This window comes from Sander lucioperca, chromosome 1 (assembly GCF_008315115.2).
Source record: "Sander lucioperca isolate FBNREF2018 chromosome 1, SLUC_FBN_1.2, whole genome shotgun sequence".
Taxonomy (NCBI): Eukaryota; Metazoa; Chordata; class Actinopteri; order Perciformes; family Percidae; genus Sander; species Sander lucioperca.
This window is the reverse complement of record NC_050173.1, coordinates 42,870,154-42,892,762: the sequence shown is the minus strand read 5'-3', so window position 1 is coordinate 42,892,762 and position 22,609 is coordinate 42,870,154. Positions and strand designations below refer to the sequence as shown.

Here is a 22,609-nt window from a genome sequence, read left to right as displayed (position 1 = left end):
GCAAGGATGTAAGTTGAACTCAGTATTAGTCTTGCTATCCATATTTAGCTGTAATATTAGCAATGACATTAGCCCATGGTTTTAGTATCTAGATTTACATCAGTATTAGCTTAGATGGACATGAAACTCATCTGATTGAATCATCAGTACATAATATGAACAACTGCACTTTGAATTATCTGGTTCTGTCATAAAAAGTAAAGCTTGCGAACATTAAAATGTAGGATTCCAAAAAAAAGATTTCAGTAAGAAACATCCAACCACCAAGTTTAAAATCATGTTGCAGTGGGCGCCTGGATAGCTCAGTTGGTAGAGCACACACCCACATATAGAGGTTTACTCCTCGATGCAGCGGGCCTGGATTCGACTCTGACCTGCACCCTTTTGCTGCATGTCATTCCCCCTCTCTCTTCCTTTTCATGTCTTCAGCTGTCCTGTCAAAATAAAGGCCTAAAATGCCCCAAAAATCTTAAAAAAAATAAATTATGTTGCAGTGCACCACTAACAGCCATATGAACTTTAAGATTAGACTTTGTAGAAACATAGAAAGAAAAGATATGGTTTATTACAACTCAAGTTTTATTTCCGTACTTCCAGCCATCGGTTTGTCCATTATAAGAAGACTGTATTCACCAAGGTCTTTGCTGAGACCTGGGAATGTGGCGCCATCACTGACCAGTTGAGAAGTCAGACTGATTATAAACAAAAATCTAACATAGCCAATTTAGTTGAAGGAGAAAACAAAAGCAAATGGTAAAATTACAACCCAAACTGTCTATTGCAAATAATCATCCCAGTTCACAGTCTGACATCCCAGTTCAACTTTGACCTGCCTTTCTTCCATTGTTGTAAACACTCACTGTTTTCTGTGCAATGAGAGATTGATAGACACTGCAGAAGCCCTTACTCTGGATTTTATATCTACAGTAAATAAAGTTATATCTAATCGGGCTACAAGTTTATTTGTAACTTTGGTGAGTGCAATATTATCATAACCGATAGAACCAAAGGCTAGAACTACAAGACCAAAACCAAATCCATTTAATATAACACTTTAAAGGCCAATTCATGGTTTCCATGAAGATTTCTTGGTTAAACCCTAATACTGTCCTCCACATCCTCCACTGGAAACTACCAACATTAGATTAATAGTTTTCTAAAATAAAGCAGACTGTTGTGCTGAGCTCCTTTACTGGTAACTGTTCTAGGAAAAGTGAATCATAAGTATTCACTCTATGCCTGTTAGAGTCCAAGCTGCTGTTGTTGTGTAGGTCTGCGATGCAGAGCTAGATAATGTTTACCCAGAAAATATGTAATTGCAGACTTCCCCCTAATAAACTGTTCCAGAATGCAGACCACAATCCTCCTCCTGTAACATTATTATTATCTACAGGCCTCTGGGACTGACTCCCTCTTTCTCCCTCTCTGCCTCACAACTGCACACAAACCCACACTGTTCAATTAAGCCATATTAAGCGCCAGAACATTCATATGAAGTTAAAACAGATTCTGTTATTAGACTGAGCAAAATGTTGTCCTGGCTAATCAAAAGTAACAAAAGTATTTTTTTGGGAACATTTAATTCAGACCCTGCATCTACTGCCTGTCTATTTAGGTCAAAGCTGCAAACTAAATAAGAAATGACTGAAATCTACAGCACATATTATGCTCTTTAAACTCTTTAAACTCTGCCTAAAGAAACGTCACCGCATTACAGCAGCAGAGTGTACAGTCCTGCTGCAGGAGGGCAGTCAAATGCAGCCAAACAGCAGCTTTGCTTCCTCTTAAGGTTCATTTACACAAAAAAGCTATTTGGAATTTTAAACTCCGGTCAATTTCTGAGGACTATGGTTAGCTGCTCCTTAGATCTCTGCAGGGTAAATCCAGACAGCTAGCTAGACTATCTGTCCAATCTGAGTTTTCTGTTGCACAACTAAAACAACTTTTAAACGCACACATGTTCCACCAAAACAAGTTCCTTCCTATTTTGCAGGCTATTTTGCAGCGGCACCGCGGCTCTGTCTGGTGCTTAGCGCTGCCCATGACGATTGTGATTGGTTTAAAGAAATGCCAATAAACCAGAGCACGTTTTTCTCCCATCCGGGAATGCTGTATGGACTAGCCAGACCCTCCTCCGCAGCGCTGTGGAGGAAGGTCTGGAAACGCAAGACCATATAAAAACTAATGCACCCAAGTCTGCAGGTGACCAAAGAATTTTTTTTTTTTTATTACTTCCTTTGAGAATGAAAAGTGTGACATTTCTTTTTTTAGGCCTTATAAGTTGTAGTTTCTTTGGGCATTTCTGCCTTTATTGGATAGGAAAGCTGATATTGGATAGGAAAGCTGATATAAGAAGGGAGAGGGGGGGGTGGGGGGAGACATGCAGGAAAACCATCACAGGTCGGAATCAAACCCTGGACCTTCTGCATCGAGGAATGAACCTCTGCTTATGTGCGCCCGCTCTACTAACTGAGCTAACCGGCCACGGCCTTATGAGATTTATATATTTATATAAGAGGGATTTCATACATATCAGCCAAACCACAACAGATGAGTGTGGTCACCAAGGTCAACAGGCGAGCAGCTGGTGTGTAGAGGAATAAATCAGGCCTTCCATGTGTCCAAATATCAAAATAATCAGGTTGGTATGTTAAAGAAGGTGTTTGGGGTTTGTGCTGCCTGATGAAAATCCTATTGTGTAATGGGGGAAATTCGATAATAAGCATTCTTTTCTTCATTCCTGAAAAAACACATTTTGCAGATATATGGGTTTTCCATGACAGCAGTGATATTTCTTAAACACAGGCTTATGGTTTCACCCAGCAGCTCCGGAAGAATGTTAATATTCAGGTCAGATAAAAAAGTAACTCCCCATTTCCGGCCACGGCTGTAATTTTTACGCCACAGAGTAACGCGGGATGGCCCAGTTGAGGCTGAGGTTGGCTGACGTCGCTTACATTCATGATTACCGTCTGTAACATGTCTTTAAAAGACCATTTGGGATGGAATTATTTTATGCTGGATTATTTTTACATTCTACTTGGGCTTTTTGTCATATTGGAGCACTCACTGTAGCTGGCTCCTTCATTTTCCTCTTATTTTCACAAAGACTTATTGCTTTCTGCTCTGCTTTCACTGTAATAAGAGTGGGCATCTGCCTCCAAGTCTGCCCAGTTTAATATATAGAGACAAATTGCATTACCTCAGTAATGAGAACTATGTGAACAACCAAGATGGCCACCATGTCATTACTGGGACTTTCCTTACTGCTGGTACATTTGTAGTACAATTCTAAAAAAGTTAAGGTCTTTGGAACAAGTGTGGGTTGAAAACTATGAATGCCCTTTCAGTGATACAAATCAATAAAAAACAATTGGTTTCATCTTCCCACACAAACATTCCTTTCTATTTGAAATGTTAAGAAGATGTGAAACCATACAAGATGTTAATAGACAACACATCCAGCATCTGTAAATGAAAAGCATGCCATTGCGTATATCCAGAGACTTCTGGTTTATCTAGAAATAAATGGCCATTTTGTTGCCATGCATTACTGATTCCATGTCCATCACCCAATTGAAAAGGTTTCACATTTCCTGGGGTCCAGATGAGTCCACACAAAAAAACATAAGCACATCATTTTTCCAAAAAGAAATTGGTGTTCTCTTAAAACTCTCTGCTGCAAAGACAGTGACTTTATGTCCCTGCTTTATAGAAACAAAAACAGGAAACACTGCAATGTTTATGCTTAATGCTTAGCTTAATATTAGCTTAATTAGCCTATTCTTATCTGTCACATAAGCAGCAACAGTTACTGTACAGCAGCAACATGAGACAGAAAAAAAGTGCTACTTATAGAGAGAAACACAAACCTGATGGTCCTAAATGAAAAGTCACACAAGAAACACACACACAAAAGTGCACAAAGACCATAACATGTTGCACCAAGGGGGCATTGTAATGAAAACCTGCATCTCTGAAATACTAGCACATTATCACTGAAAACTTTTAAGGATAATTCCAGTTTAGCAAACTAAATTGCTGAGATCTGGAAACATAGCAACATCACTACAGCAACGTCTGACATGGCAAGAAGCAAGCAGGTTGTAAACAAGACAACAGGCCAGATTATATCTAAACAACTTTATCTGGAGGTTAAACCAAACGTGTGCACACCCAAAATGTTTCACACATTCCCATATCTCAGCCGGTGAATTCAATGTCATTAATCTGATACGAATGATGGCCCCAAACAACGGATGTTAAAGTTGCCAAGTTGACGGGCACCCATCCGTTTTAAGCAGTGGAATGGAGCAGGTGAGGATATAATAATAAATCACAACAAGTCCAACCAAATAGCTTCTGATGCCAAAGTCAAATTCAGTCATTGAAGCGCGGAGAAGGGAGGTGGGCGTCTATGAAGAGGAGTGTTTTTCTTCTTCGCTCCCTGTGGGAAAAAAAGGGGTCTCAGGACATGCTGGCATCCCACAACACACTGAAAAAGGGGCAATTGGTGGTGGTGGTGGTGGTGGGGTGCGTTTTCTTTCTTTTTTCCTCCCTTCCTCTAACTCCACACTGCCTCGCTGCCCACAACTCCGCCCCTTCCATGAGCTGGGAGGTGGTCGAGGAGTGTGTGTGTGTGTGTGTGTGTGTGTGTGTGTGTGTGTGTGTGTGTGTGTGTGTGTGTGTGGAAAGTGTTGGCGGGGGGGCTCTTATTGAACGGAGTGGAACCTCTCGCATTGTCTCCCCTTCTTCACCCCACCCCCTTACTGCCTCACCCCCCCGTCTCCCTCCTTATTTCTCCAGGGACAAAGAATGCCCTGAATGTCTGCCGTCTCCTGCAGTGTCAAAGGATAGGTGGAATAGTGGCAAAGCCCAGGAAGAAGAGGAGGAGGAAGAAAAAGACAAATTTAAAGTCACAGCTGACATGATTATGTGTATGCTTGTCTGTCTATATCTTTATGGAAACTGTCTATCATCTGTCCTTCCCATATCAACCTCATATCTAAACATTGCCTTCCAAGGAGACCTATTTGAGCATATTGTTTTTAATCTACAATCTCTATTATTAACATTTTAGTTAAGAAGTTGAGGCATCTAAACTACTAGGTTAAGGTTATTGAAAGATCATGGTTATGGTTAAGAGTAACCAATGCAAGATGCAAAGAGGAGTCAAAGCTGTCAAAGTCAGACACTTTTTCCACCCAACCATCCATCCTTTGAGGTTTTGCAGGAGTATACAGTAACAATGCGTCTGAGAGGAAACAGACATTATTCGTAAAACCAATCCGAGGTTGCTTGTCAGAAAAACCTAAACACAGATTGATTTTGTCAGTCAAGGTCTGAGATGACATAATTTTTATTTAGAAGTACTGAAACACCATTTTTGGCCCCACAAGTCCTAATACATAAATGACAAAAATGAGCTCCCAGACTCTCCGTGTCACAGGAGAGGATAGTCTGTTTTTGGTTTTATGGTTTAAAACGTACGCATACAAAGTTGGTGTCGTTTGTGCCTTATGATGATCACATAATTTAATATTTCTCTTTCTCCCACAATTTACATTTAAATGAGTCGAATTGCAGTAAATTATGGGAGCGAACAGTTCCATTTGTAATTTCATACAGAAATCCAATAATTCATGGGTTACTGCTTTGTTTCGTGCACTGAGCAGCCCTGAATTGTTTACTGGCAAAGCTTGAACGCATATTTCACTTGTCAGCAAACATTTGCCAAAGTAGTCTTATGAAACTACAAGTGTGGTTTTTAAAATTATGTCCCGTGAGGTTTGACATTTACATCCACACACACACACACACACACACACACAAAGCTCTCCATTTCATATGTACACACACCCACTTAGACACACTGCAGCCCTATCATACAGTGAATGTAATGGGTGACTGGGCTAATTGCTGCAGCGTTCCAAAGCAACAAGAACAGGGCGGCCTCACAACCACATGAAATCATCTTATTCCGCAAGCAGTGTGTACAAAAAAAAGACCATCCATCAAGCTGTCATACTAACCTCATACTCTTCCAAAGGTAGGACGTGAAACTCTCTCTCGAACACTGTGAGCAGTATGACTTCATCCTCACAACACACACCATCCATTACAGGCCACGGTTCAAGATGACACAAAGTCTTGAATCAAATCATTGGGTTTGTTTTAATCCGGTCGGTGCACCGGAGGTGGGGGGTTATCCTATTGCATCAGGATAACTTGCATTGTTCCAAGTACGCTGTCAGCCACAGGAGAGTACAATGATTTGACGTTCAAACTGGCTAACGCTTCTGGTACTCTGTGTGTTTGCCGATGTGGAAATACTCACTCCATCTGGTGCTGTTCTTTTTTCATACATGTAATCAGATTTATTAAAGGCTACCTGTGATATGTTCAGTGTTTTTGACAGTATCTGTATATTAACTGCTTTTGAAAAACCAAATCAAAGACTACATTACAAGCAAACCATATCGGTGCTCTATGAAAAGCCAGCATCTGTAAGAAATAAGAAAAACAGCCCCAAGTCAAGTACATTAAGTCTAATTAAAATGAGAAATCACAACATCGAGGGGTGTATATTGAATTTGTACATGTTTTCCCGATGTCCTCATGCTGCATCAATTTTTTATCTTAATTTCTCACACGTCCCCCAACTTTATGGAAGAGTAATACTAAATTGATGGAGTACCTCTTTAATGGCATCACTGATGTGTGGTGTGTCTTATGCTTAAGAACAATGCGCATTTCTGTGTAACAGCCTTGTATGAAACTTCTATTGCACGTTTTAAAGATGTTTACTTTCACTTGAATCTAATTAACGGATTTCAGGCTCTGTGCATTTATTGTTTATAATATAATTCCTGTCCACAGGTTTTCTTGATGTTTTGGAATAAAGTTGAATCAAAATTAATTCAGCATGCAGATTTTACTAAGGAAACTGGTTAAAATGATGAAATGGCTATGTTTCATTGCAGATATTTTGGTCTTTTATAATATTTTTAAAAGTGTATCTATATCAATAATTACCTAATGTGATACACGTACAACAAAAGTATTCAAATTGTAATACAATGAAAGCAGCTACAGGACTGTTGGGTTTTTTATGTGTTTTGTTACAAAACAAAAATGAATAAAGATATTTCCAAAACACTCAAACAAACATGAGAAAAAAAATTTTTTTTGAACATATTATAGAGTGCTCTTTCCTCAGCAGACACTGCATTTGAAAATAAGTCATTCTTGCTTTAAGTAATGAATGATGGTCATTTTAGTTTTTGCCAGATCTTCAAACCAGTTATGGACCACCAGGTGGCGTCGTGCAGAGTCCCCTGCTTTTGGTGCCATTTGGCAGAATACCACCAACAGTGGCTTACCAGCAGAGGAAGGATGAAAGTTTGGCTTAGTGCTGATCGCTGGCAAGATATGCAACTGCTTAGCAAATGGCCCGTTCTACAGAGGAAAACTACAGTAACTATGCCACAGCGTGCAGCAGTTTTTTTTTTGCTCAACCAAATTTCTTTCATCTGTTGATCAAAACCATGGTGGGCTTGTGATATAAGAAGGCTGTGTAGAAAAAAAAACTTGGTTTGGTTTTAAAGGGGGTTTTGTGGATAGAGTTGGACTTCTGTGTAAAGTCACTCTCTAACCAAGGAGGTAAAATTGTTGAGTGGATAGATATACTGTAGATATCAGAGTTCATAAACAAAACCAAATGACATGTCTTTTAAAGAATTACCTTGTGTAAAAGATTTAGATTGCTGAAACTGAATAGGGCATTATATGCAATTGTTATCATACAAAAGAACAATTCTTTTGCCACAAACGAGAAAATTGCATGAAAAGTGAAGTAAAAAGCAGCTGCAGTAAGAGATACAATGACAGACATATGGATGCAGACGACACATGGTGTTTGTATTGAGAAATAATCAGGCTGCGCTTTTTTCTGCTCTCACTGACATGAGATATGATCTGCAGGATGGAGAGGAAAAGCAGAGGGAAGGCTTTAGAGCCAGAAGTTAAATGCTTGCTTGCTTGCTTGCTTGTGCGCGCGTGCGTGTGCGCGCGTGCGTGCGTGCGTGTACACACAAAGAGACAGAGTCCCACAGTTTTACGAGGTTTTGTCCCGTTTTCCCCTCAGACTGGAGACTGAAAATCAGGGAATATTACTTCAGGTCCTGTGCTTCACTGCTGGCCTATCACATACACAAAGTAGTTAAATCAAATGACTGGAAAGTGCACTTTGAACTCAGCCCCTGGCTGAGGTCCCATTCAAGCAGAAATGTAAAAGTTCCTGTCCTCGGTGGGGCCCCCTGTTCGGGGTGTCCCCATAAAAAGACTTATAGCTGGTTACAGCAGTTTGGAACGAAGCCCATAGATGGCCCAACAAGCCTCGACCAGCATTATTGCCTACCGGCCTCTTTGTTTGGTGAAGCCTTTTTCTGGCAGGGTTCCTATTGCAGCGCTCGACTTCCCATTGAGAAAACAAGCAACCACCCCTCCACCCACCCAACACCTCCCCGCAACCACCACCGAGCATGGCATTCGCAATTCAGATCTGTGCTACAAACCCGAGGCTTTTGACCTCCTTGTTTTCTTCAACAAATTAGTCAAAGCTGGTTTATTCAGGTTGTATTTGTTTCATTTTTATTTAAAGCATCACAAGAAACCTCACTGCGTATAAACTGCATATTTATCATTGATACTTTTATTACAGGGCTTACCCCCCTCCAGGAGTCGGCGGTGTAAATGAAGTAGCACCTCCTGGTTATTGTTTTGTTTGTTTTATGAATGGCCCATGCAATCAAAGTTCACTATTGTTTTATTATGGGGGTAATTTATCAGCGTTCCAAGAGTTAATGGTTTCCTTGTCTGTCTCAACAGCTTGTAAAGACTAGAGCTCTTAATGAAGTTTGAGCACAATTTATAGTTAACTGATAATATAAAGTTACACTCTATTACCATGCAAATTATCTTTAAAAGGTTCTGTAAACAATTATATTCAATCAGCTTTATTCATCCCTCATGAACATTTCTGAGCAGAAATGACTCTTGGACGTTGGGCTGAGCCATTTAAAGTAAATGAGCCGCGGGGTTAAAACAGGTTGGCATGGTTTGGCATGTCAGTCACAGTCCACAAGCAGAGCACAGTAGCACCTTTCCATGTTGCCCGGCTGCCTGTCAGCAGCTACATTAAGCCATTACACAAGTGTGGAAACCGCCCCCGTGGCTGGCCCACACCAGCACACATCCGCTCAGGGATACATACCATAATTATCCCCCCACTTCATACTCATCTCCCCTGGCAACTGCAATCATACAGCCCAAATAGCTTGGGCTAATTCATTACTTTGGTGGAGGGAAGTTGGCAGCCTGTAATGACACCAATTGCCCTGACCTAAACGCTGTAATAGGACCTCTCAGTACACTGGCGAGGAAATGGCTGCAATTGAGGCTCTTCCACTTCCTAGCAACCGAGGCTAGGGCCTACAATTTGGAGGGGGAAATGCTTTGCATTACCTGTGCCCCGCAGCTTGAAATGCAGCCTAATGAAGGCGAAATTGTATGAATTAAGCAGACTTCAGGGGGGAGAGGCAACAAATAGAAAAGTGGAAGCATGTGTGTCAAATGTGGTTTCTCGTTAATTCGGTGGCTGTCTAACGGCTAGATTAGAGCCGACCGGAATTTGCCTGGACGCGCAATCAGGAAAGACCAGAGGGGAAACAAACACAGGCCGTCTGTTTGGTCCCTACTGGACACAGAGGGAGAGAGGAGGAGGAAGGGGAAGGTGGTGGACGTGGTGAAGGGATGGGAGGGGGGGTTCTCACTACAGTTCCAAAGAGTAGAGTCCAATATTTACCAGCAAACTGCAAGGGTTAGTGTTTCGCAAGACTGACCTGGGTCAAATAATATTAGCAAATATTTTTTATGATGTGTTATATACTGCTCAGGTGCCAGATGGGGAAGGTGCACCCAGCTGGACAATACAAGGAGTGAAAGAAAGTTCATACAAGCACAGGAAAGGGAATGTTTAAAAAAATTGTCAACATAAAACACGCTATCTGAAGGATAAACTCCCATCGGAGACTCCAAACAGGCTAAAATTAGTATATTGTAAGTTCAACTGCAAGGCGAATGATATGTGCCTTTTTCAAAGGATAAGCATGTTTTAAAAGGGTTGCTTCATCTAGATCACAAAAGAAAAACACATTTTCGGGACGCCGGGTAGCTCACCTGGTTGAGTGTGCGCCCCATGTACACAGGCTTAGTCCTTGACGCAGCGGCCGCGGGTTTGATTCCAACCTCTGGCCCTTTGCTGCATGTCATTCCCTCTCTCTATCTTAAGCTGTCCTGTCAAATAAAGGCCTTAAAAAACATATTTTCTCACTGGCCTGTAGTGGGATTTAGCCTTTCAAACTGTTTTTGGTTTGTTTAGTTCAGTTTTTAGGATATCTACCTCCAACCCACTACTATGGAAGTAAATGCATTTCTGTTTGTTGTGGGCACTAATCATTGCCCTCTACATTCAGATTTACCAGCTTCAACACCACCTATAAACTTAATACTTTGAAATAGACAGATTAATAGAACCAGCTTAATACACAAGTGCAGAACGTCTGTCCACGCTGAAGGAACAGCCACAGCATTGAAAACATAGCTCAGGAGCCATATGCACACTGAACACTGACATGCTATCCCAACTCAACAATACCTCAACAAACACCACAAAACACAGGTGGCCCCGTTTTAGTGCTGGATCACATCTCTGCACTGCTATTGGTTGGCTAACAATAAAAGAAACGCTCTTTCCAGCGGCTCGTCTGTTGGAAAGCCTACCTGTGGGATGAGGTACGGATCCAGGCGTCTGATTGGTCGGGAGGTAATGTTATCTGGCTGATCATCAGTCGAGAAGGATGAGGCCAAGAGCTCGACGGGAACAGAAGAGCATTCCAAAGGTGGACTGCTGAGCAGATGGAGACCAGAGTTCATCTTTCTCCCTGAAGTCTAGGTGGAAGTCCAGGTGAACTGCCTCACCCTCCTGCGAAGAAAACATAGTCAGAACAGATAGACACTGAATTGTATTCTTATTTCTGTTATTAAATGATTGTTTCTTTGTTTTTGTTTTGTGTTTTTAGTTGAGACAACAGCTACAAAATTAGATGTTAAGCTAACTGTGGTACCTTTGCATCAAGATTGTTAAAATGTCAATGTAGATCCATGTGCTCTGTCCCCCACAAGTAAACAAATAAACAACCAATCTAGACAAGTAGAAACAATAATCACACATTTACACTGCCACAAACCTTTCATAAAGGTACTTGATTCATAATGAACAGGGAGACAGCACAAACCCAGTAGCATTTACTTAAAAATAATAAAAAAATAAAATCCATCACAAATCTCTAGCAAAATGATTGAAATTACTCTGGAGCTTACTTGCAATTCCACAGGTGAAATCACTCACAAACTCTCTGAGATGTTGAAAGTTGCAAATAACTTGGAAGATTTAAATGCCTGGAATCAATATCTTGTCCATTTTAAAATCAAAAACAGGTGTAACTATTACTCATGAAACTAAAAACACAACACTGGGGAATCAAAGCCCGCAAATCAAGGTTGGCAAAATCACTTTTCTCAGTGAAGGAGTTTGTTGAGTTCACATAAACGTATATGCCCTTCATTACTTGCCTCTACAGGAAACGAGTGGACCTGCATTCACTTAATGTGACTTGCAGGGTGAACGTGGGCTAGAAGGTTGATGACATTTCAATTTTCAGTGAGGTGCCAGCTTTGAAAGAATCTTATTTCCTGAATGTGATGTATTTCCTGCCTGAACAGGATGTTGGGGGGTGGGACATAACACAGTGAGGGATCAATGTGAACCAATGAGATATCACTTTGGGAAAGAGAAGGGCTACGTTCAATCTCAAAACGTTTTTTGCTATGGTTTCCAGGTTGAACGACATGTTTCCTCGATATGGTGTTAAACGGCCTGCATCGGGCATGTACACAACAGGGTTTTAATCGCACCACCATTTCAGTTTAGAAAATTGTTTTGCCACTTTGTTGTGGCTGAATATATATATATCTGAAAAAAAGAAGGATGACCTTTATACTTGAGTCAGAAGTCAATTGTTTAGGGTGCCTGGATAGCTCAGTTGGTAGAGCGGGTGCCCATATATAGAGGTTTACTCCTCGACGCAGCAGGCCCGGGTTCGACTTGGACCTGCGGCCCTTTGCTGCATGTCATTCCTCCTTTCATGTCTTCTGCTGTCCTATCAAAATAAAGGCTGAAAATACCCAAAAAAGAAGTCAATTGTTTAGAAAAACATAATTTCTTTAGTTTTATTAATTATAAAGACTTGTCATTATAGTACATGTGATGTAAAGTACACGGTGAATATGTATTGACCTGTAAAGTTGGAAACAATTTCTATATTCTTCAGGAGAAAGTCAATATGGTGGGTTTACCAAACTTATGATTAGATCAAAGTTGGTATTGCAAGTGATTTGAAAAGAGAGAAATATTCCTCTTTTGTATTTTCCATCTGTGAGTGTTTTGTGCCACTCTGAGAAGTGGGTCAGAGCAGCTGAGGAGCCCACCACCAGTCACTTTTGGCTGCTTCAAGTCACGTCACATAAACAATGGCACTTCATGGGGAGAGGCTCGTCTTCCTTCCTGCCTGGCTTCCTGTCGATCGTTCTGCCTGACTTGGCAAACTCAATGTGTCTTACAACCCCCCCACCCTTCCTCCTCCTACTCCCACACCCCTCCACCCCCGTCACCCATTCCCCTACCAGCAGACCTCCCTCCCTCCTGAATCAGAGAGCCAAGTTAGTCAAAACTGAGGAAAGGAAGGGAAAAGCGGGATAACAAAGAAGAAATGACAAATGACAACGAAGTTACAATAGGCTCCTGTGGAAGTGGAACATACCAAGTTAACAAGGAGGGTCCATTGACATGCAGATAGTGGTGGTGGCGGGGTGTGAAGGTATTGAATGTACTGTTTGGCACCTACAGTGCACTAAACTTTTAACCCCGCCCACGACCTCCAACTCCTTTCTCATGCAGGCCCTTCTGACCAGATTGATGATAGCGGTGCACTTCCTCTGCAGGGAGCGCGACCTTTGCTGGAATAATAGCTGACCGTTGATTAGCCTGTCTCATTAACATTCAAGGCTATAGTTTTCTTTCCTCTTTCACTATGTTTCCAGTGTGGAAAATGATGAATTGCAAAATTATTAAATTCAGCATGAGGTAAGACATTACACATAAGGGAGGAGGAAATCATCCACCTTAAAAGGAAATGGGAGCATTCCAATGGGTATAAAGATGTAGCTATATGTCTTCTGCTTGTGTGTTGTATGATGTGTCAGTTCACTGTAAATAAGAATAAAATCAAATAATCCAAAAATCATTCATCAATTACTTATTTTTGTCATTTCGCTTCTGGTCTCCCATACACCTGCTGGTGTTCTTGGAGGGGAAAATAAAGTTTTTTTAAACAGGAAAAGATATGCCCTCATCCATGTGGCATACAAATTCAACTCCAGGCACTCAAGTGGAAAAAGCCTTTCATAAATATGGGCTAGTACATTACAAAAACAAACAAACACGTATTGGCACATTAGAGTGTCTTTATAACCGAGCCTTGAAAGTCCTGGACAAGAAGAGAATAAGGTACCATCACTGCCAAATTGTAAGCAAACATAAGATTTTAAGTTTTGCTAATTTTATCTCCCTGCATTTTGTTTTGATCATTGACCATTGATCTTCAAATGCCTAAATAACGCTGCTCCCCCACCCCTTTGCAAAACAATAACAAGTCAGCAAAGTGGTACCAGATCCACAACCCAGGCAGCGTTAAAAGGCAATTGTAGTATCCCTTTCCGTAGAACATCATTTGCCCAAACTGCCTTTTCAGTAAAAGTGTTATGGAATTATGGAACTCTCTGCCAGATCACTTGAAATGTATCCCAACATTAGCCACCTTCTAAAAAAAATACCAAATTGTGGCTAATTTGGGAGCAATCTTGCTCTCATATTTAGTTTTTACACTGTGGTCTCTCTGTAAACTTTCTTTCCTTTTTCATTTCATTCCATTTTATTTCATCTTTGTCTTATTTTTAATCATGTAAATCTGTATTTTTATTTTTAACCAAAAGCCCTAGTAGGGACAAGTGTCGTGAATTAGCTTCGGCTAAAAACACTATGATACATATATCAGATGACTGTTGAAGCTTATCTATGTTTTTTGTATCTGTCCCTATCTAAATAAACCTTTAATAATAATAATACTTGCCTTTCTCAGGAAGTCATCCTGTTGGAGAAAAAAACAACACAAACAATCACATATTTAAAAAGCCAAACTCAACAATATAGTTCAATCTATGACCTCTGCAAGTTTGTTATTCACTTTTAGGGGCTGTAAACTCTTACAGTGTTTATGGGGTGTACTTCCTGAGGATGCAAGATACCCTTATCTGTTTTATAGACCTATTTAGGTCAATACTAGATCAACTTGGTTGGCAGTAGAGTCGGAGAAGAGCAACAACCTTTAGCATGATGAGTTACAATTTTACTTAATCAGTGGGATTTATTGCCGTTTTAATGGCATCCTGACAACTTTGTTATCTGCGACTTGGATCGTAGATAGCGGACGGAACGTCACAAAGTCCAAAGAATACCTGAGAGCAGCATGACTGACATCATCGGCCTGCCCGTCTACATACACGAGTGGAGGCTGAGAAGCACTTGTAGGAGAAGACAGGCGATAATTTGTGACTGTTCAGTGTTTGAAGTCTTCAGAGTCTTCATCTGTAGCTGAAGTTCATTCGTGAAAAGCTCTTCATGAAGTAAAATGTTCTCTGTCTGCCCTCGCACTCACGTGTGTCTCTCTGTTCTCATCTTAACTCCAGGACAGTGATTCTGTTTATGTTTATGACATTTTACATTTTAGGCACTTACATGTGCACTCTTGAAAGCCTCCTTGCAAGGTTAGGGTCATTCCTGAAGCTCCGTGTCCAGGAGTTTATACTTTTTGTATGGTGAATCCAAATGTTTGCTTTGATCAATGTTTTTTTATTGTCTCCCTGTTTAGTGTAATTGGTAGTAGCATTCCAGAAGCATGGTTTGATAGAAGTTTATTGCTGCACATCTAAAATAATTTCCTGTTGGAACAAAACAATACTGTATACCTTAATCAATCATTTTTGTTCTCTCTCCACATTCAACTTGCTTTCTATGATTGAAAGAAAATCTCCAACTCCTACAAAGTTAGAGCTCCTTCATACAGAGAGCTTCATTCCTCAATCATCATCATGACATGCAACCAATAGTACGGAGTGCAAAAAACAGATTCACAGTGACCTGGCATCAGATGCAATTTCTCTGATCTTGAAATGATGACATAAGACAAAAGAGTAGTGGGAAAAGAAGTGGAAAGAAACATGAGGGGAGAGACATAGAAGGGATATTTCTTTTTTTTACTACAGGCGTCTTGATTGAGAGCTCTTTAAAGTTGCACCTGTACAGCATGGTGTGGGTATGTCTGGAGGCTTGATGTGGGCGCAGTGTGTGCTCTAACCCCTCAGGAAAGGAAAGAATTAGAGGGGGTCTTTGTTGTCTGCACTACACCTCATATATATTTTAAAGGCACGAATACAAGAGGGCAGCCTAACTCGGCCCCCCTCCCCTAAAAAAATGGACCTTGGCGGAACATCTCTGATATTCCTGTAAAGGCAAATTGAGCGTTTGATTGTTGCCAAACTTGAACGAGCATGCGCCTCTGCACCGTTGTAAAGATGAGGCACTTCCAGACAGCTGGTTTCACTTTTTTGTTCACTCTCTCTTCCTCTCTCGCTTTCCTTTTGTTCGACCAAAGTGTTCCTCTTTTGATTCATCTTGAGTAATGGTGTGAGATTCGCAGGGCAGCTGAAGTTTCCTTTCAACTTCTCACACGGTCTCCACAGCTGGCCGTCTCCGAAGCAGGGCCCTGGAACAGATGCAGACGAAAAGATATAGGCCCCTGCGTGACAGCTATTTTTTCCATCTGCTTTGCAGTGGTGTCGAGCCTTTTGGAGCTGAAACTATGAACAGGAACTAACATCATTGTAAAAACAGGTATTAACAACATAGTTAAAGCAAATTGGTGGAAATCCAGACTGACTTTCACATCATCACTGCAGCCATTTGTAGCATAGTCAACGGTCTCACATTGCCACTCACCACTAACAAATAGCATCCAAAATTCAGTTTCTCTGTTTCCTGGCTTCTTGACAAGTCTAAAAACCAACTGTAAAGGCTGAAAAATAGAGAAAAACGAACCATAAATATAGGCCTATATCCTAAAGAAATATATATGCTATCTAAAAAATGCATTTTAAAAACATATAGATATACGTTTACTTTGCAATATATGCCAATATGTTGTCATTTATCAGATCTCAAGATGCAAAATGCATATGTAGATAGCCTACTTTTTACAATAAACCAGTATGGAAATTGACAATAATTTTTATATTTTGCAATATACCATAAATATAATATTTAAAAAAAGTCAGCAATAAATAACAGCAGTATTATTAAATGTATGTCCATATATGGACAATGTGCTGTATTTACGTTCCATATTTCAATGCGTTCTTATTTTGAGAATGCAGACCGTGAGGTATGAATAAGAACAGTCTTTTTAAGTAAGTAAAGTTTTATTTCTATACCACCTTTCAACACAAAGTGCTTTACAAAAGATATAAAGGTTAAAAGAGCAAAAGACGTGTACAAAGCAAACATTACACCAAAACCATTACAACAGAAAGCCCTAAATGTGGGTCAGATCCTTAAGAAATGTTGCAGGAAGATAAATGTCCTGACAATATTTTAAATTAAAAGTTAAAAAACAAAAGATTAAATCGTTGCCTTTATGCTGCACAACTTTTCTAAAGTCCTGCTCTGTCAGAAAGGCCAAATAATTAATTTATTTTATCTGCTTCTGATTTATGCCTGTAAAACCTGGGAAGATTAGACCGGCCTGCACAGTAGTCTATACCAACAATTTTGGGTTGCAAGGAAAATTACTTTGGGAATTTGGGTCCACTGAGAGAGTTTGGAAACCACTGAAGCGTTGTATCTGTTCCACAAGATGGTGTGCAGGATTGCGTATCTGCATACTACGACTTTGAATGTATAATGGTGAACATTCAGCTTTGCTTCTTTTCACTGAAATTGCTTTGCGTGGCAAATAGCAGCCTTCAGACCTCAGCAACTTAACACATGCACACACAACACTCTGGCTGAGCAGTGATGTGGAAAATAATTTTTCCCGGTGGTACACCAGCATTTCTGTATACTCCCTCAGAGCTTGCACACATCCTACGAGGTGCCAATCATGCCATAGTTGACCATGTCAGAGCTTCAACAGGAGCTGGGATTGACGGGTCTGTTTCTATGAAGGGGTGTGGTCTTGGGAGAGTCAAGCTGGGTTGTATTATAGAGGGACGTACTTAATAAGATCTACAGCAGGGAAAGTGCCTGCCCTTAAGGTCCAATTTCCCCTTTGGCATAATACTGCCATTGAAGAAGATGGAGATAGAATCGTACCTCTTGCAGAGTTCAAAATTGAAATGTTAAAGACCAAGCAGAGAGGGAAAAGAAATGATTGAAATCCACTGGGATTTTGTAGGAGCAAGAAAGCCAAATTGCAAAATGCCAACAGAGAAACGACAGTCCTGGTTGTTAGTTTGGAAACAATTTGCTATTTCTTCTCCGTCACATTTGGTGCGTTTGTTTTCATTTCAGCACTGGTATACAACACCCTTGTGCTCAGATTTTTTTTTTCTTCTCCCCCTTATCTGCTCTTACTTGTTGCTTTCACTTTCAAAGCACCCCTCAAAACTGTACAAGAACACTCCCAGTTTCACAGACGTGGAAGAACAAACAAATAAAAAAAAAGGATGAAAAGGGGGGATTCAATGATCCAACCCTGTAATTCCTTGACACATTTCTAGAACCCTGTGCTTGAGCGTAAGCCTAAAATCAACAACAGATAAGCCTTTTCTGTGTCCTGACTCTTTGATCTAGAGGTCCCCTCCCCTTACAGCATGGGGGGGCTGGGATAAAGGGAAGAGGGGATGGGGGGTACTCCTAAGCTTCCTGTTCAGGACCCCCTCCTGCTTTGGATTTGGGGCTGGAGACCCTGGAGGGAGGGGAGGGAGGAGTGCAGGGTCGTTGATGATGGGATGCCCTCAAACTTTCCATTGGGCCTGATTCGTTCCCTGTAATAGGCTGACTGTAAACAGCCACTAACATTATTATTAATAACATTTTGAAGGAACTTGATACAGAAGTGCCGTCATCTGTTCAATTCAATTCTCCCAATTGAATCTGTTTTGGTATGATCATCCTGGGGCAGGTTTTATTTGGACTAAAGGACTTATTGTGTATATTATGCAGACAAAAGACTTACATAAGGATTTGCAATATATGATATATGACTTATAAAGGATTTAAATATGTTGTATTTATAGTATGCTCTAATAAAATATATTTTCAGAGAAGCTGTTCATTTTATGTTTTCTATATACTGTAAGTCACACTGCTTTGACACTAACATGTATGATCTTTAGTAAGAAATCCTGCCTTATAGAGCTATGTGAGCACATCATACTTTTTTTTTTGAGCTACATGGCTCAAGTGTAAAATACAAATGCTGTTACGCAAAGGTAGAGAAGAAGAGGGAGTGACATGAGGTCAGCTCCTTTATGGAGGTAATCAGAGTTGTCTTCCTGTCTATTCTCCCCCTATTCACACAGCCTGGCCTTCATTCCCAAAGTGAAACTGGACACCAAGGGTTTTGTCATGGGTTTACAGCTCCAGAGGACAGGGAGACAAACAAGAAGGTGCAGGAAAAAAGGTTATTTTTCCACTGGAGTTGTTGCACTGCTGTAAAACTGACACTAAAGTTAGAAAAATAGTTTACATAAAAGGAAGACGTGACTTTGTGTTGTTTCTTTGATCAAGATAGTGGTTTGATTGAGTCTTGTGTTAAAACTAATTGAACTAGTTTGTGAGGTTATACAACTGACGAGCGCAACCACAGTGGAAAAAGAGCCAAAGTTGTGGGAAGATGTCATGTCTCCAATTGGGAAACTGCTCAATGTGTACCCAGGGGGATGTTTGAAACGGTCTATGTACTTTTACAGCATGTCAGTGAAATATCAACAATATGATTTAAAGCAAAGAAAAAAGAACAAGTTTGACACACTTCCAAATGGGGAATCAGCTAAATGCCTGAATTATAAAGTATTGTGAATGAGAGCAGACTTACAACCAGGCATGAAATGCATGGCATACCTACGAGAATAAGGTAAACTCGTCAATTAGCATGCTAATTTGTTTACCCTTGTTTTACTATTTACATTATAGTGTGTTATTACTCTTAAGCCCCATTCACATCAGCATTTAAAACAACACAACCTTGCACCAAAATCAATCGATTTCAATGTAACTACTGCAGTGAACAATGTGTTCACAGATGCTAAGAAAAACTGCTGAATTATTCTTTTTTACATAGAGTTCAACTTGGACATGTGAATTTGCAGCAGAGGAATTAGCTTGATAGTTGTGTTACAGCATCAACTTGTATTTAAACTTCCCTGCTGTACCATAGTTTGTAGACAGTTATGAGATTGAAGTCAATGATACAAATATGAACTTATTGTACCGTTAGCGGCCAAGCTAAATAGCTTGCTAACTCGCAATCGTTATCAGACAATAGCCAATAGGCTCAGAGATTGCATTTCGGCCAATGGGTTCTGCCTCTTTAGCTCTCTACACGGACTGTTTACCTCCTACTACTCTGACTACAAACGGACTACAAACTGAAACCAGAACGCTTCCGATATCAAAATCTTGTCCTGTTGCCTACAGATTCTGCATTCATACGCAGATTTCTGTTTATGGGGATTAGCTGGCTAGTGTATTACACGTTAGCGCACCAGCTACAGTAGTTCGGCAACTAGCCCTATGAGTAGTCTCTACGTCACTAGTATCGTTCTGCCAGACCTGTATCCTAGCAGCACATATTTTGGGACGAGGCACGGATTAAATTCGCTGTGCCACTTTCTGGTGTGACTAGGACTTTAGTATTAGTAACTCTTACTATTAGTTTGTCAGTCACCTGTAAATCGTTGCAGCCTGTATGAGCCTGTATGGTCCCATTCAAATAAAATTTAAATGAAAGTGTCAAACTGATCTAAGGTAGGCTGCATGTGATGTGGCTTTTTAAGGAAACATGAAAACCTTTCTGAAAATAGTTTATGAGAGATTAGGAGCGCACAAAGCTTATATCAAAGGTTATATGGGAGGTTACTCTTAATTATCTATACAGGCAGATTCAAATCATATTTTTATTAAAATTATTATCCTTATGTTGTTCCCAAAACTAGATAGAAAACAAAAGAAAAAAAAAAGTTGTAGCGGACATGGGTCTTTAACAGGATCAAAACCAGCCTGATCAAAAACTCCACAAAGACCAAATATCTCAGCAAACCCATATGTCGGTCGACCACACAGCAGACTCAAAGGTCCACTGATAGTGTAGTAGACTGAAGCCTACCTATCTGTGTCTGGATGGTTTGGAGGGTCGAAGGGTGAGCAAACCGGCAACTGGCAGGTTAATGCTGCATTCCATTTACTGTATTTCGAAAGTCAGATGTCAGAACTGGGAATGACGTCATACCCCAGTGAACCGCATTCCAATTATAAGTTGGAAAACGTGGGTAGGGGGACTCTAGCCAGGTTAGCCATTGTTAGCAATACCAGTTGACAACAACGCATTTTATGGTATTTTGCACATGCAAACACCGTAGCAACACGTCCACAAATAGAATACGTACAGTACTGGGTGTACGGCTGATTTTATGAGACACAAATAAGACAGAAATGTTAAACACAGTGTATATATTGATACAGCTTTCACTACAGTTGATGCTCGGAGCAGCCATGTTGGAATGTCGGCATTGGTGAGGTTCGTTGGACTTTTTGAGTGGCGAGCGTTTCAGTTAACATTTCTGACTGGGAACTTGGAAATTCCGACTTCTCGGTTCAACTGGAACGCACCATGACTATCGTACTGGGGGTGGGATGGAGGCTTTGGGGGGAATGGTGTGGAGGGAGGGTAGGGTTGCAACTTCCACCCGGTGAATGGCTGACTGATGGGGAAAAAAAAGAAAGTCCCTCATGACCCCCACCCTGTTGCCCCCCAGCCGAGAAGAGCCGGACAGGACTAAAGCCCCCCATTGTTGTCCCCTCACACAGGATCACCAAGGCCCCGGCAGTGAGAGAGGGACGGGGGGTTGGAAATAGGATGGGGCTGGTGTGGGGTGGGAGGGGGCTAGTATGGTGTGTGTGTGTGTGTGTGTGTGTGTGTGTGTGTGTGTCAGCTTGCCAGCTCAAACACAATCGTGTGATAGGACTTGGCCCTATCTAATCAAGGGCAGGAGGTCACTTCCGAACAACTGGGCAATAAAAGATTATTTCTGGCCACATAACAGAGCAGCCGTTGGAGGGGGGAGGGGGGAGAAAGAGAGAGCGAGGGAGAGGGAGAGAGAGGGAAGGAAGGGAGGGAGGGAGAGAGAGAGAGAGAGCAGAGGGGGGAAGGGTGGCTGTCTGTGAGGAGAGGAAGTGAATTGAAAAAAGCCAGCAGACGGGAACCATCTGTCTGGATGCGTAGTCTAATCTCAAAAAAAGGGAATGAAGGGGGAGGAAAGGGTGGATTAAGAAAGAGCAAGCTTCCTCCTCTTCCTCGCAAAGAATCTATCTATCTTTCAATCCATCTATATCTATCATTCTCGCTATCTAATGTGCATGTGTGATGCTTTTTGTTGTCCTTGGTTGAGCTATCAAAGAGAAAAACAGAACAAAAGTGGTTGTAGGGGGCCTGGAATGTAGCAGCAAACACAAAACTGTCCCCTGAGGCTTCTAAAAGAGGAACAAGGACGTGATCTTGTCAGGGTTAGGCTATGTGAGAATAAGTTGAAGCAGCTCTGGGTTAAGAGAGACATGGCAATATGTATGTATCAGAAAGAATGTTTGTATCTTGTTATCATTTTTGAAATATCCCCTACTATAAATTATGGTCTTTTGGTATCTCTTGAACCATTCTAAATATATTTGGAGATTAAATCTAACGACTCTTAACAACTGGCTGTTTTCCAGCATCAGTCTCCAATAAGAGCAACACTGAGACAAACACCCGTTGATTTAATTAGCAAGCAGAAAACAAAATCACAAGCTAGTCTATTGGGGCCTGTGAGAGCTGGCAAAGGCTTTTTGCGCTAACTTTGCAAGAAGTGACCCTTTGAATACTAATGATGAGTCAATCACGCTGATGAAATAGGAGTCTTTGATCAAGAGCAAATTTCGTCTGTAGCTGAAATAACGCCTGGTCGTTAATTACGAAAGGAGCCAACTGAATGATTGCCAAGGGTCGTGTGTTGTATTGATCCATGGGCCGTGTGTTGTATTGATCCATGGGCTTCCTCCTCCTCTTTCTCATCATCCTCCAAATGGCCTTTGTCCATAAAATGACAAAGGCAAGAGACA

At 40.9% G+C, this 22,609-nt stretch overlaps 1 long non-coding RNA gene across 1 annotated transcript; it reads right to left on the bottom strand.

Moving 5' to 3' along the window:
* Positions 1-398: 398 nt before the first annotated feature.
* LOC116062547 lies at positions 399-11,819 on the bottom strand. Its single transcript, XR_004108033.2, has 3 exons — positions 11,443-11,819; positions 10,843-11,044; positions 399-434 (listed from the first exon to the last, which is right to left on the bottom strand). It is a non-coding gene; the product is annotated as an uncharacterized LOC116062547 (long non-coding RNA).
* Positions 11,820-22,609: the final 10,790 nt, after the last annotated feature.